This window comes from Bubalus kerabau, chromosome 4 (assembly GCF_029407905.1).
Source record: "Bubalus kerabau isolate K-KA32 ecotype Philippines breed swamp buffalo chromosome 4, PCC_UOA_SB_1v2, whole genome shotgun sequence".
NCBI classification, from domain to species: Eukaryota; Metazoa; Chordata; class Mammalia; order Artiodactyla; family Bovidae; genus Bubalus; species Bubalus kerabau.
Genome location: NC_073627.1, coordinates 106,359,402 through 106,374,775, shown reverse-complemented (window position 1 = coordinate 106,374,775; position 15,374 = coordinate 106,359,402). Strand labels below are relative to the sequence as shown.

The 15,374-nt window shown below is 39.3% G+C and overlaps 1 protein-coding gene across 2 annotated transcripts in view; it reads right to left on the bottom strand.

The window, feature by feature from the left end:
• RFX3 (regulatory factor X3) overlaps positions 1-11,806 on the bottom strand; it is a 346,378-nt gene extending 334,572 nt beyond the window's left edge. For both annotated transcript variants that reach the window (XM_055578191.1, XM_055578190.1), the window contains exon 1: positions 11,050-11,806. The gene's annotated coding sequence lies outside the window, so the exon portion shown is untranslated. The remainder of the gene's footprint in view (positions 1-11,049) is intronic.
• Positions 11,807-15,374: the final 3,568 nt, after the last annotated feature.

Sequence of the window (15,374 nt, the reverse complement as noted above, 5' to 3'; positions counted from 1 at the left end):
AAAACCAGTGGGCAAAAAGTGTTGACCGAAGTTCTGAAGTACCAATTAAAATGATTTTCTAAAGGTCTACACACAAACATATACACATACACAAAACACTACATATAAGCTAAAATCCAGTTTTCTTAATGAAAGTACACCCTAGAAATATGACTTGTTAAACAAAATATCATGTTTTAAAATGTCCTTTAAAAGCATATAATGTGATCATGTTACATGATCAAAACAAATAATCTCACTTTATCTGGTGTCTGTGTATTAATATTTCATGTTGGGTTTTCATCACAGCATGTCAAATATGCATAGTGTATATTTAAGATGTAAAAGTGATTTTAAGATCACTAATATAGTATCTTTTTATGTGTTTTTTTAATGACTCTTATGCTGACACTTCATTAAAACTCATCTCCAAGACTGTTATCAGATATAATCAGATGTCAATCAGTGAAAGCCTGATGTGACAGACTACAGTCTTTGGTTCTTTTAAAATGTAAGCCTCAGCAGGAATAAAGGAAAAATCTAGATTTTATTGCAAAAAATATATATCCACAAAACAATCTATCAAAGAAAAATGTAGAGAGGTGAATTTAAGGAATCATTTCTGTTATCTAGCACAGAAACTACATTTTCTCACTATTTACTCCTACCTTTCTAAATCTGTGCAGGACTAAATCACAATATAGACTCTTAAAAAGAGAAAGATATTACTGCATACCAATATACAAAGGGTGTTGTATATACAACATACATACACAGATACAGTCAAGTTTTAGGAGAAAAGGAATCAGACAAATATGAAATAATAAAATGCCTATCCTCCAAAAGTGTACATACCCTGATTAATACTACAACACAGGAAAGGAAACAGATCTGTAAGAAATACCGGGTCACCTAAAGTCATTTCTGTTCCCCACCCCACCGCACATGCCCTGCAATCCCCACTCTAATCTTTATTTCCACCAAAACTTTACAGTCCAGAAAACCAACTGGATAGAGTATGCAAAGCACTAATATTCAATCATGGAAACAGGATATAATTTCTACATGTATCTCTTTCTTCCTGCCCCGCTCCAGCAGCCTCCCTCACCAACCCCACAACTAAAGCATTGAAGAAACAAATTTAACTGAGAAGCAAAGGGTTTCTAATTGCATGTTAACATAAACTATGCTGATTGAGACTGAGAGGGCCAGATGCATTTTTAAGGATGATAGTTTTATACTGAAATGTTTGAAGCCATCAAGCATTCAGATCTGTAATTCAGAAACTTGAATACATTTCTATTAATCAATAAAAAATAGCATTCAAATATTAAAAGTAATGATTAAAATCTGTTAATCTTTCATATACCCCTTATTAAACTGGTAAGAGAGGTAAGGTGAGATAGAGCGGAACATCAGACTTATATTAATGAACTCATGAAAAAGCCTCTAAAATCTTTTAAGTGCACTTGCCAAATAAAGTACTGAGTGAAGTAAGTCAGACAGAGAAAGACAAATATCATATTTGGTATATAAAAAATAGTATAAATGAATTTATTTACAAAGCAGAAACAGAGTCACTGATGTAGAAAACAAAACTTATGGTTACCAAGTGGGAAAGGGGAAGGAAGGGATTAAACTGGGAGACTGGGGCTGACATACACACACTACTATATATAGAACAGATAACTAGTAAGAACCTACCGTATGGCACAGGGAACTCTACTCAATACCCTGTAATGACCTCTATGGAAAAAGAATCTAAAAAGAGTGGATATATATGTGTGTATAACTGATTCATCTTGCTATACACTTGAAACTAACACAACATTTTAAGTCGAGTATATTCCAATAAAGATTTTTTTTAAGTTATGAAAATGCATACTTCTTGACCAAAAGACATAATTTCTCTGCCAAAAAACCTGAATTTAAAAAATGCATACCGAAGTATAAACAATATTCAGAAAGCAAAAAGCAACAATGATTGCCAATGCATCCCACAGCATGGCCCCAAAAGCAGTCAAGAAGCGCAAGAACTTACTCAGACTCCTTGACAGGATTTTAGCTCTTCTCAAAAGTAGCCGAATAGTATGAAGGGAAGAAAAAAGGTCAAGGCTTTAGTAACTGGGGAAGAAATATTGAAAAATGAGACCAACAGAAACTAAATTAATTTTTACTACTTCTAATGAGAGTGAACAAAGCTCACAGAGAGAGCTTATCTTCCATGCCCCCACTTTCCCTGTCAATTTGCCTATCCACAGAGTTGGGAAATCATGTCCTGTTTTAACTATCTCATTGGTGAGCAACAGGCAGGAGCCCCAACTGTCAGACACTTGTCTGGCACAGAGACATAAAGGAGCTGGAGCGGCAGGAGCTCAAGCTGCGAGACTCAGCTTATAGGAATACTATGTCGGTGAGGAAATCAGGGAACCTGGCCACAGCTCCCCTCAGGGCCCACTGAAATAGTGGAAGCTTCTGAGGCTATGCCATAGACATGGCCCTTATGCTAGACTCAGGCTCTGGGTTTTCTTTGTTGTTCTTATCAGAAGAAACAACAGGCAAGCAAAATGCCATCAGTAAAGGCAACACTGATTCCAGGCTCCATGATACTGGCATGTTTCCCTCCCCCGCCCCCCCCCCCCGACAATCTCACCATGGAATCATAGACGACTAGTGCTGGAAAGGGCTTTAGAGATCACACAGCCCTACTGTTTCAGTTTACAAATGGAGAAACTGAGACCTAGGGGGGTTAAGTGACTAGCCTAAGGTTTTTCACTTAGTGGCAGACTGCATATCAGCACAGAAGCTTTTTTCCCTCCTCTTTACTGTTCTTTGGCTGCTGCTTGAAGACCTTTATTTCTCAGCCTAGTTCCCCTATCTTCTCCTTGCATATCACCTGTCAGTGTATTTGTCTCCTCTCTCCAACCAATGTATTTTCATTTTCAGGTAAGCTGCCTCACTCTTAGCTCCTATTATCCCTTGACCATTTTTGCCTAAACAGGAAGACCTCTCTTAATCTCAACCAGGTACTGTGACGTCAAGGCAAGCAATACTGACTGGGTATTACAGCTTCCGGCCGACTTCCCTGGTGGCTCAGCAATAAAGAATCCACCTGCAATGCAGGAGATACAGGTTCGATCTCTGGGTCGGAAAGATCCCTTGGAGAAGGAAATAGCAACCCACTCCAGGATTCTTGCCTGGGAAATTCCATGGACACAGGAGCCTGGCAGGCGACAGTCCATGAGGCCACAAAAGAGTCAGATAAGATTTAATAACTAAACAACAACAAATTACAGCTTCTAATGAAAGCAGAGAAAAAAGAATCCAGGAGTTAAAAGTCAGCAATGGGCAGGCACATGTGACTATGCAAACAAGGTATTCTTGGACTAGAGCAGAGAGTCAACCAAAAGTGCTTAGCCAGAGGCCAGTACATAGCCGGGACTAGGAAGAGAAACTTGTGGAGCATAATTACGCTCAGGCTACATCATTAGTGGAACAAGGATATGAATTTCTTCAAGAGGACAAAGTTTATAAAGATAACAGATGAATGAAACTGGTAAGAATGATATACAATCTTACCATCTAAGTCACATTTCCTAGCCTTTTTCCAAAAGTTCCCTTGAAAATGTATGTTAGATTCACTGGCGAAAGGAAGCAGAGATGGCTGAGCTGAGAGTCTGCCTACTTTATAAGTTCGGACTAATTATCTATAAAAATAATGTAAAGGAGTCATATAATTAATTGAACACTGAACAGAAGTGGAAGGATGGGAGTAGGTAAGATGAGGGTGATGGGCAAAAAGCCTGTACAGTATACAATGCTTCAGCAAAAATGATGGCACACAGTATCAGGCAAATTTTCAACTGTAATGGATAAATCATATTTCCACTTGGAGAAAGACTGGGGCTATTTAGATCACTCTAAAATGAGAAAAACATTTCATTCTTAGTCAAAGTGCTTAGAAAAATAGAAACATAGCAAGCTTACTGAACAGTAACTTTAGATATAGCAGTCAACTAAAATGATTCTTTCAACATCTTTAACGCCCTAACAAAGGAAACCAAAGGTGTTATTTTTCCTCTATAATTTCATATTACATGTTTTACAAAATAACATTCTTGAGGTTACTTTATACCCCAAGATTTGGGTTGGCAAACTCTTCTAAAATTACTTATTGCTACAGGTATATAAATGGTGACCTCACACACTTTTCTACTGTTGTTACAATAACAATTCTAAGCAGTGCATTATAATTGGGAATAACCCCTTGATGAACTCATCTTTATACAACTATTGTCATCATTATGTATTAATGACTGCATTTTATATAAGTAGGGCTCAAAATGTTTTCAAATGAATTCATGTGTAATAGATGGGAAAGGGAAAATATAAATTGGACAATGGGAAGTGTAAGAGTTTATGAAGTGTTACACCATTAATTCTCAGTCTGAGATCCCTAGACCAGAAAAGGTATCCAACATAAAAAGAATCCAAGGCTGTAGAAAACTAAAACAGAACTTTGGGCTAGCACCCTACTGTGTGTGCTCAATCACTCACTCGGGTCTGACTCTTTGCAACCCCATGGACTTTAGCCCACAGGCTCCTCTGTCCATGGGATTTTACAGGCAAGAATACTGGGGTGGGTTGCCATTTCCTCATTCAAGGGGTATCCCCAACCCAGGGATCAAACCTGGGTCTCCAGCATCTCCTGCACTGGCAGGATGATTCATTACCACTGCACCAGCTGGGAAGCCCCAGCATCCTATTAATTCAGTGTAAAAACAAGACTGGTCATTAAATGGTGATCCAAGCCTACGGTTGATAGCTTCGGTCTCTTTATTTTTAAAAGGAGGGAAAGGGAATAATCATTTAATATGTAGGTCAGTGAGCAAAATCTTTCAAAACTTATGACCCAATAGCATATTCAAAGAAATTTTAGACTGGGTATTTTCTCAGTATTCCATAAGAGCCAACATGTACTGAACATGTGTGTGCATGGGTGCCTGCATGTTCAGTTCCCAAATCGTGTCCAACTCTTTGCAACCCCATGGACTGTAGCCCAACAGGATTCTCTGTCCATGAGATTTCTCAGGCAAGAATACTGGAGTGGGTTGCCACTTCCTCCTTCAGAGGATCCTCCTGACCCAGGGATCGAACCCACATCTCCTATGTCTCCTGCACTGGCAGACAGATTCTTTACCACTGAGCCCCTGGGCATATATTCTGTGTCAAGTACTGAACAAAGCACATTACATAAATTAGCTCCTTTACTCTTCACAAAACTCTGTAAGGCAGGCTAAGACATCCATTTTTGAGATGAGAAAACTGAGGCCAAACGAAGGGAAACAACCTGTCCAAGGTTCCACAGCTGATAAAATTATCTGAAATCTGCATTCAAAGCCTTGTGTTTTTAACCAATATATTTACCCTCAATATATTTAAAAAACAAAACATACACCTATTTGATACTCTAAATACATTCCAACTTTTTAACTGATTTTTCATGAAATATGTCTTATAGTTTGATATGAAACATAAAACATCAAATATAAAGGTTTTGAAACAATGTCATAATACTTAAAATTCTTAGCAAAAATTGGTTATGCCAATTTAATAATTTATTCATTAACCAATTCTGTTAATGAATTAGTAGGACCATATTTTTGAGGAGAAATGCCTAACCTATTTTAACAAGACTAATACTTTAAAATATTGTTATTCTCCATTGATGTTTTGGAGTCTTGGCGGCATTTCAACACATGAAATACTATGTCTTATAAAGGCACTTTTAAAAAAAATCACATTTTGCTGATTGTACTTAAATGTGGAACTACAGTACACATAAATCCATCATCTGGAGAAAAGCTGACTTGATATAACCGTGCCTTTCTAAGCTTACTTGAGGAAAACACTGACTACTACCGCTTCAGTATTTACCTTACATGTACATGCACTACGGAAGAAGTAAAGTCAATGATGCAAGAACCCCAAAGACTGAATTCAAGTGTTCTCCCAAAAAACCTTGCTGAACAAATACTCAGAAACATAAAGTAATATATGGTCACTTCCAGTTTAGAAGTATAAGGCACAGAGTAAAGCAGAGAATCTAAAACTTTCACATAATAAAGCCAAGTTAAATATTCAAACCAGACTCTTCTAACAGCATGAAGTAAGGACCAAATTCTCCAGACAGTTTCTATTATTATTGCTGTTGAGTTAATTAGCCTGATAACTATTACAATTTATACTTTTGAAATGGCTTTTTTTAGATTATACCATAAAAAAGCATACCACTAATTATGCCATATATAAATGTTATAAGGATATACAATATATTGATAGGTGCAACAAGAACCAATTTACAGAGTACAAAGCCACACGGCCAAAATAGTATGATTCTCAAGTTAGCTAATTTTTTTTAGATACAAATTAAAATATCTTAATAAGAAGATAAATGTATGTGCGTATGGGACAAATGCTGACATTCAGATGATACCAAAGATATCAATCTTGATATTGTTTTATACTATGCTAATATATATTAGTTCAGAGAGACAGGCTTTGATATAAAACTGCCAATTAAGACAGTATATTAAATTTAAACTCCAAAGAAATAAGGCTATTATATGCTTGAATGCATATGTAATTAAATTTTTTCTTTAAATAAAAGTTCTAATCAGATCACATTCTTTGTGATAATAATCTCTTGTTGCAAACAGCATAGCACCCTCTGGTGCATCTGTTGTAAGATGTATAAAATTTCCACCAAAAAAGGATAGAATTCAAGTAAATATGAATCTTAAAAATCAATAGATTGACACTCTTTATTTATTTCAGTACATATTTTTAAACATTAATGCTTAAGAACAATGTTCACTTAAAAAGAGCACTAAAATCTTTATAGTAATAATCAAAGTAGGTCAGGAAAATGTTTTCACTTGATAATATTTAAAGTAACCAACAAAACAACACCAGTTCTCAACACTTAATATTTAAATTAAAATAATGCTGCTAAAAAAACATTCAAGTATGGGACAGCAAAAGTTAACTTGTTACCTAATTTCATGCTCCCTAATTTCACTTTATTCAAATCTGCCTTGGCTTTTTGCTTCAGATAAACTGACTGTGTAAAGTGCTCCTGAGTACGTTTTCTGGATTCAAATGGAATTTATCACTGTTTAAAGAATTTGAAGTGTTTTCTGAAAGGACCTGCAGCTTACACAGCTCAAAAACAGAATGATATTCAAAAAAAAGGTTATGTTAATTAAATTAGGAATCTCAATTTGAATAGTTCAAAACCTTTACTTTAAAAAGAAAAACAACTCTTCCTAGGAAAATAATTAACTCCAAAAGTATATTTTACTAAGAACAAAAGCAAAGGATGCCACCTGCTTTAGACAGCTCGTCTGTGAACCACTGGAAGTCCCAACACAATGCACTAGAAACGAAAGTGACACCTGTTTAAAACAGCCATCTGTCCCTAACAAAGCTAGATTTAGTTAAATCCATTTAATCTTAGATTTCCAAAATATGGGAACACTATGCACCTGTGAACGGAAAGGAATTTAAAATCTGTTTTCCAACAGCCACTGGGACTCTATACCAAAGAGTTAAAGACAAATATTTGCATTAGGGAAACTAAGTTGTTTATTTTTAAAAGTAACTAGATATAGAGGATTTTTAGCCTAATGCTCAGCATAAAAACAAAGCAAGCAAGCAAAAAAAAAAAACCTATCAGATTTTTCATAATGTAAAAGTTTATGTCTTTGAAGACCTTGTAATTTGAAAAGTTTTTGTTTGGTATTCTTATTTCTTGTAACATACTCACTAGAGACACACAAAAAAACAAAGTTAACATTCTTACTTCACGGTTCAGAAAAGTTTTTTTAAACTCTTCCTACATATCGATACTCTATCTTCCCTTTTAAATACACACACATATATACACATACTTACTAAAAACTCTGAGATGTAAAATCAAACTCCACCCACTGATTTCTTCAGTTGACAGTTTATAGGGTACATAAAACATCAACCTTCTGAAGAACAATGAAACATGCTATCAAACTGTAACATGTATCGTTTAAATAAAAGATTAAATCTTTGATTCAAAATTCATATTTTAATTCCTAATTTTTAATAGCAATACCTTTTTACCATTAAATGCTTCTATAGAAAATATTGCTTAGGGTTAACATATATTAAATTCATAAACTGTAAGTTTTTTGCATATCCTAAACTTATTAACTATAAACCTTTTGAGTACAAGAGTATTTGAATACTGGAGGAATAATATACTATTTTTTAATTAGCATAATCATCCCATATAATGAAAACATTGTGGAATGATGCATTTGAGAAGTGCATTTTAGTTTACTGTTATACATTTAAATGCACTACAGAAGTATGCCTATACCATTTAATGCAATAGGCACAATAACATAAAAAGGCTGAGACAGACATTATGACATACAATGAATCACAAATATTCAGCTATTCAAAATAAGTTACAAGTAACTCCTATTTAATAATTTTAGTTTTAAAGTTTGGACACTTCAGGGTTTTTTTTTAGTGTAATACAAACACAAATACCAACACATAATATAGTCTCTCCTAGGAAAAATATCACAGGAAAAAAAAAAATTTAAGTGTTACCAAGTATTTATCGGTATATTAAATTTAAATATTTATCCTTTGTTAGTATTTCTGGCTATTATTTACTTGATCCATATGAATAATGTTGACACACCTGAGTCCAAGGCATCTCTAGCAGCAACTTTTATATCACATATGTGCTTTTAATAACAGATAAGTAATAGAATTCAAATTAACTTCTGCTCTCAAAACACCTTGTGAATGAAAATCTAACTTAGAGAAAACCTGAGATAGTTGTAATGAGTGAAATGCCTCAAAAAAGTTCTTGGACACTGCCAATAAAAACATTAAACTATAAAATTATAGCATATAATCTACTCGACTGAAAATGTATTATGTAAATGGCATAAAGTCTGAAACTGTCTCAAGACAGTAAAACTCCTATTAACTTCAAAGTTTATAAGGACCCAGGAACTTCACCAGCCAAAAGTGTTCAGGCATTTGACACTCACCTGAACAGAAAAAAAATACAGGTTAGTATTAGAGATTTGCATGAAACCTAGGTTGGGGAGGGGGCGACAAACATAAAGAAATTTTAGTGCTCTGAGAAAGTCTTCGTTCAGAACCAACATCATCTTCATTTAAAATACCAACCACAAGGAAATTAATTTTAAAAAGGAAAAGTTTTTAAACTCTCTTATTTTACAAAGTATTAGCCTTAAATTGCATTACAATTACCCAACCTGCTCATTGACAATCTCAAGAATAATTAATACTGTCACATTATCCACGGTCTGTTCTGTCGGGTAAATCAATATATGGTTTGCTGTTAGAAAAAAAAGACTAAGTAAGTATTTAAAAATTTCAATTTGGAAACTTCAATATGTGCAAATAAAATAGTACATTACATTTGCTTTAGCACACACTATCAAACTCTTTACTCATGATCTATTAATTAAACGTTGTGCTGAAAAATGAACAAATTTACAGGATCTCTAAAACTGAGTTACCTGTATCTAAGAGCCTATAACTTGAGGACTGACAAATATTCAAATGTACAGAGAAAAATAGAATTTTGAAGGAAAGACCTAAAAAGGAAAAAGTTCTCTCTCTTCAGCAGGCTTAAGTCACTGTCCAAAGAAAACCAAAAACTAATATTAAAAAGACAGTTAAGTACACACATGCCTAGATCTTAACAACCACAAAGAAAGTGAAATATACACACGTTTCAAGTTGAGTAGCTTCATACATTCTTTATGAACAACTTGACTTCAATTTCAACTCTCAAAGGAAAACGAACAGAGAAGATGAAGGAAAAAAAAAAAAAACTCTTCAGAAGTACCATAAGTGTCACAAATAACACTGTAAACAGTTCTCACAAAGCTTCCTTCTGTCCTTTCCCTGTTTGTAACACACAAAGTCTCATAACCACAATGAAAATTGTTAACACTCCACTGTGGGGAAGGCGGTTCATCAAAGTGAAATGGAACCTCACTAGTACCCCTCCCATCTCCACATGAAGGATAAAGCACTGTCAATAACTACTAACCAAGTATCACAGATGCCCTGCATCCGGTTTAAATCTCACACTCACACACAAACACACCAAGAGAGACAGAGAGAGGAGAGAGACTTTAAAAAAAAAGATCTTCTTCCCAGTGCAGCAAAGAACCCAGCCAAGAAGCCCCTGGTTCCAGTGTGTGTGAAAGGGGTGTGGGGGTAAAAAAGGGAGGAGGGAAGAGTGCTGAAAGGATATTAAGACTGTTTGCAGCACAAAGAATACACAGTTTTAAAAGAAAAAAGAAAACCATGCAGCTGATGATGATGGTAAAAGAGCAGCTCATTTAGCACAAGGCAAAGAGGGGCAAAAATGAAGGGAATAGGCGGTGAGAAAAGTTCACCGTTGTATAAGGATAAAAACAACAAAACCCGTAACAAGGCCCCACAAGTGAACAACAACAACAGAACACCACCTCTTGGGTCCCCCCTTGCACACTGTTGTCTATTTCGGTTTTGAAAGAAGCAGGGATCAAGCAGCTTTGAAAAACAAGAAAATTAAAGAAAGAAAGGGAAAAAAAATCCTCTCTTCACCTGGCCCTCCTCCTCAGCCCCAGACCTAGGGGAGAGCTCCACCGTCCGCAGCGCAGAACTGTGGCTCCCTCTCCCGCTCCGCTCGCAGCCCCCCGAGCTCCCGCTCCATCCCTGAAGCGCGGCCGCGGAGGGCCAGGGCCGGCGGGCGGGCGGCGCGGCGCCCACACCCCCGACCCAGCCGCGGCGCGCACGGTCCATTGTAAACAAGCCCGGGGGACCGAGCCCCTCGGCAGCGGCGCCGCAGCTGCAGCCCCGGTGTCAGAAGTGAGACCCCCGCACAGCCACACTAGGCTCGCACACACACGGACACACACACGCACGGACACAAGCGTTCACACGCATCCACACGCTCCCACACACATGTAGAGACCGAAGAATATTCACCTTGGCTGTGGATTATTGTGGTGTTGTTGGTGGGTGATGGAGATGGTGGTGGTGGGGAGGAGGAAGAGGAGGAGGAGGAGGAGGAGGAGAGGAGTAGTTGTTGTTGATGGGTAACAGTCGCCAGGACTACGGTGACTATGGCGCTTGATTCACAAGGCAACGGTTGCTATAACTCACAAAAGAGAGAGAGAGGGAGAAGAGAGAGGGAGCGAGAGGGAGAGGGAGACACTCGCACGGGGAGGGGTGGGGGAGGGAAGAGAGGAGGAGGCGGGCCGACTAGCAGCCGGAAGGGGCGGGCTCAGTTCCGTGACGGACAACCCCCGAACCGAGTTACCGGGGGGAGCGAGGGCAGGTTTCCGAGAAAGGATTCCAAAGAGATGCGCTAGGTTTGGCAGGGGCTGAGGTTACCCCCAGATTCCCCTCGGAGGTACACTACTACACGCCCTAGCGAGGCTGGAGGACGAATTTAGGGCCGTAGCGCGAGGGATACTTTCTGTGAAACGAGAGCTACCAGTCGCAGCAGCCTGCATTGTGCCAAGAAGCCTCAGAGCGGGAGACGGTAACGGCTAACCCAGGAGAGGGGCTGTTGAAGACGATTCCAGACACCTTGTGAGACAACCAGCTACAGCTGGGGAAGAATCCACTTTGAAGAGAGACCCCGCCCCCCATGTAAACATCATTTCCGGGGCGGGGCGGGCGTAAGCTCCCGGATGTGCCGCCGCTCGCTCGCTCTCTTTTTTACCCTCATTTTTCCGTTAGCTACCCCTCCCGCTTCTGAGGCGCCGCCTGTATTCCCGGTAGCGGTCGCCTGCTGACTTCTAGCATGCCGGGGCCATGGGGAACGCTCTGGATTGGAGCCCTCGCGCATTCCGGCCCGCTCCCGCCTCCCGGGGCCACGACTCGGAGGAGCGCGGGCGGCAGGGTGTGAGCGAGCTGCCTCCGCCGCCATTTTAGAGCGGGCGAACGCGGGGCGCGCGTGGGCTGCGCGCCGGCCTCCCGCCTTCCAGCCGTGGCGTGGCGCGCACCGGGAAGGTCCAAGCTCTTCCGGCCCTCAGGAGCGAAGAGGCGAGGTTTTGACTCCCTCCCTACCTACAGGGCGGGGAGTAAGCGCCACTAATGAACAAGAAATCGGTCTCTCCCGGAACGCAAAGACGCATGGCGGGCCCCCTCCGGGAAAGGCGTTGGGAGGTGGGGTGACCTAGTCTGTTCTAGAGTCCCGTTATCTTCAGCCCTCTTAAGTGCTCGTCCCTTTTTGAAGCTGACCAAAGCAGGATTTGAGCTCAACCCGATGTCCTACTACTTGCCTCGTCCCGGTCGCCGGTTCCGTAACAACCTGCTGTACTAAGGGTCTTGCTCCTTCCGGGTGTTTTGAGATAGACGAATGGCTTCCCTTGGTGATGGATATTGTTAGCACACAACTGTCTCGAACCCCCATTGGTATCGAATTAGCCTCTAACGCCACAGGGTTCAAACATATTCCCCCAATTCCCAGCAGACAAGAATCCTGCAGAAATATGCCCTCAGGCCCTGCCAATACACCAAACCAACACAGGCAGCTAAGCTGCTTATCCAGGACAATAACTTGGATATTTGAGCATTAGGAAGTCAGTTCTCTTGAGGCTTAATTTTTGCACCTGCAGAATGAGGGTTTGGGGCCTACTAAAATAATAGCTACAGTTTCCGAATTTTTATTCTGCCCCAGACGTTGTGCTTAGTGTTTTACATGCATTATCTCATTTAATCCTCACAACACCACCATCAGGTACATAATACTCATTTTGGAGAAGGTACAGTCTTAACTAAAAGTCAGTGGTTTTATTTTACAGTTTTGCACCATGGAGTATTAGATAAGAGTATTTTATGAAGCAGCTGAACAATAGATTCAAGAAAGTAATGTTGCCTTTGGTTATCTCATAATAAGTTACAGAGTTTCTTATGTGTTACAATGTAATAGTGAACAGGATTGAACACAGCGCTAAAACGGAAAGGTTCATGACCCACTGTGGTAGTAGGCCCTTCCAATCTGAGATAGATGACACGGTGACCAACAGCAGTTAAACTCTTCATATTTAGAATGATAGTTTCGACGTACACGTAGGAAATAAAGTATGCATTCCAGCTATATGAAAACTGGTAGTCATTATGAATATTCATTTCATTACATTTACAGCTAAAGTCTCTCTATTCCTGTAATGGTGAGCGTTGCTGTTTGCTCACACTACACAGCTCTGAATAGCTTTTTTAGTTCTATTATAGTTTCCCCATCCCTTCCCTCACTGTCAGCTGTTGCTTCTTACTGCTGTTAACATAATTTCATTATCCTCCCCACCCTTTTAATTTACTGATTATAATCTGCAGACAAGAAAACCACATAATGAAGCTTGTGCAAAACTATCTCAAGAGTACTTTGAAGAACTCTGCTTTAGGAAAAGTGTGTGACCTTTGAGTGAGGACTTTGTAACATCAGTTTTAAGCTGCATAGAGTTTGTTTGTTTAACCTACATCCTCATTTGGCATTTTCCTGAGTTATAAATAAATATTTTAAGTGAGTTCTTTTAAAGTTAGGATTTAGAATATTTCTCCCTGTTTTAGAATAATTCAGAGTATTCTAATCATAATAAGATTCAGTTCAGTTCAGTCGCTCAGTCATGTCCGACTCTTTGCTACCTAATGAATCGCAGCACACCAGGCCTCCCTGTCCACCACCAACTCCCGGAGTTCACTCAAACTCAGGTCCATCGAGTCGGTGATGCCATCCAGCCATCTCATCCTCTGTTGTCCCCTTCTCCTCCTGCCCCCAATCCCTCCCAGATTCAGAGTCTTTTCCAATGAGTCAACTCTTCGCATGAGGGGGCCAAAGTACTGGAGTTTCAGCTTCAGCATCAGTCCTTCCAATGGACACCCAGGACTGATCTCCTTTAGGATGGACTGGTTGGATCTCCTTGCAGTCCAAGGGACTCTCAAGAGTCTTCTCCAACACCACAGTTCAAAAGCATCAATTTTTCAGTGCTCAGCTTTCTTCACCGTCCAACTCTCACATCCATACATGACCACTGGAAAAACCATAGCCTTGACTAGACGGACCTTTGTTGGCAAAGTGCTCTCTGCTTTTTAATATGCTATCCAGGTTGGTCATAACTTTCCTTCCAAGAAGTAAGCGCCTTTTAATTTCATGGCTGCAGTCACCATCTGCAGTGCTTTTGGAGCCCAGAAAAATAAAGTCTGGCACTGTTTCCACTGTTTCCCCATCTATTTCCCATGAAGTGATGGGACCAGATGCCATGATCTTCGTTTTCTGAATGTTGAGCTTTTAAATCAACTTTTTCACTCTCCTCTTTCACTTTCATCAAGAGGCTTTTTAGTTCCTCTTCACTTTCTGCCATAAGGGTGGTGTCATCTGCATATCTGAGGTTATTGATAGTTCTCCCAGCAATCTTGATTCCAGCTTGTGCTTCTTCCAGCCCAGCGTTTCTCATGATGTAGTCTGCATAGAAGTTAAATAAGCAGGGTGACAATATACAGCCTTGACGAACTCCTTTTCCTATTTGGAACCAGTCTGTATTTATGAATTTTTCAATGTTAGCACCAAACAACCAATTCAAGCTATAGATTTGGAAACATGCTGGATTATAAATGCATGTTTTGTTATGTAATAGTTATGATAGGTTATGTCTGACCTATGTCTAGGTCAGCCTTGACGTACTCCTTTTCCTATTTGGAACCAGTCTGTTGTTCCATGTCCAGTTCTAACTGTTGCTTCCTGACCTGCATATAGGTTTCTCAAGAGGCAGGTCAGGTGGTCTGGTATTCCCATCTCTTTCAGAATTCTCCACAGTTTCTTGTGATCCACACAGTGAAAGTCTTTGGTTAATCAATAGAGCAGAAATAGATGTTTTTCTGGAACTCTCTTGATTTTTCGATGATCCAGCAATGGAATATACTGGGCAATTAAAAGGAACTGACTAACACTACACATGGGTGCATCTCAAAAACATGTTTAGCAAAAGAAGCCAGGTACAAAGGGTATATACTGTATGAAACTATTTTGGTAAAGTCCAAAAACAGGATAAATTAGATATTTAGTGTTTCCCTATGATGCTGGGAAAAGGAGAAATTACTGGAAAGGAGTTTCAGGGAACTATCTTGTGTGATGGAAATGCTTAGTGCTGTCCAACTTGTAGCCACTAGCTAAAAAGTAAAATCTAATTGTAAATGAAAATGAAATGAAACTTAAAATCAGTTCTGTAGTCACAGTAGCTATATTTTAAATGCTCCTTAGCCACATATGGCTGCTGTGGCTACCAAATGGGACAGTACAAATACAG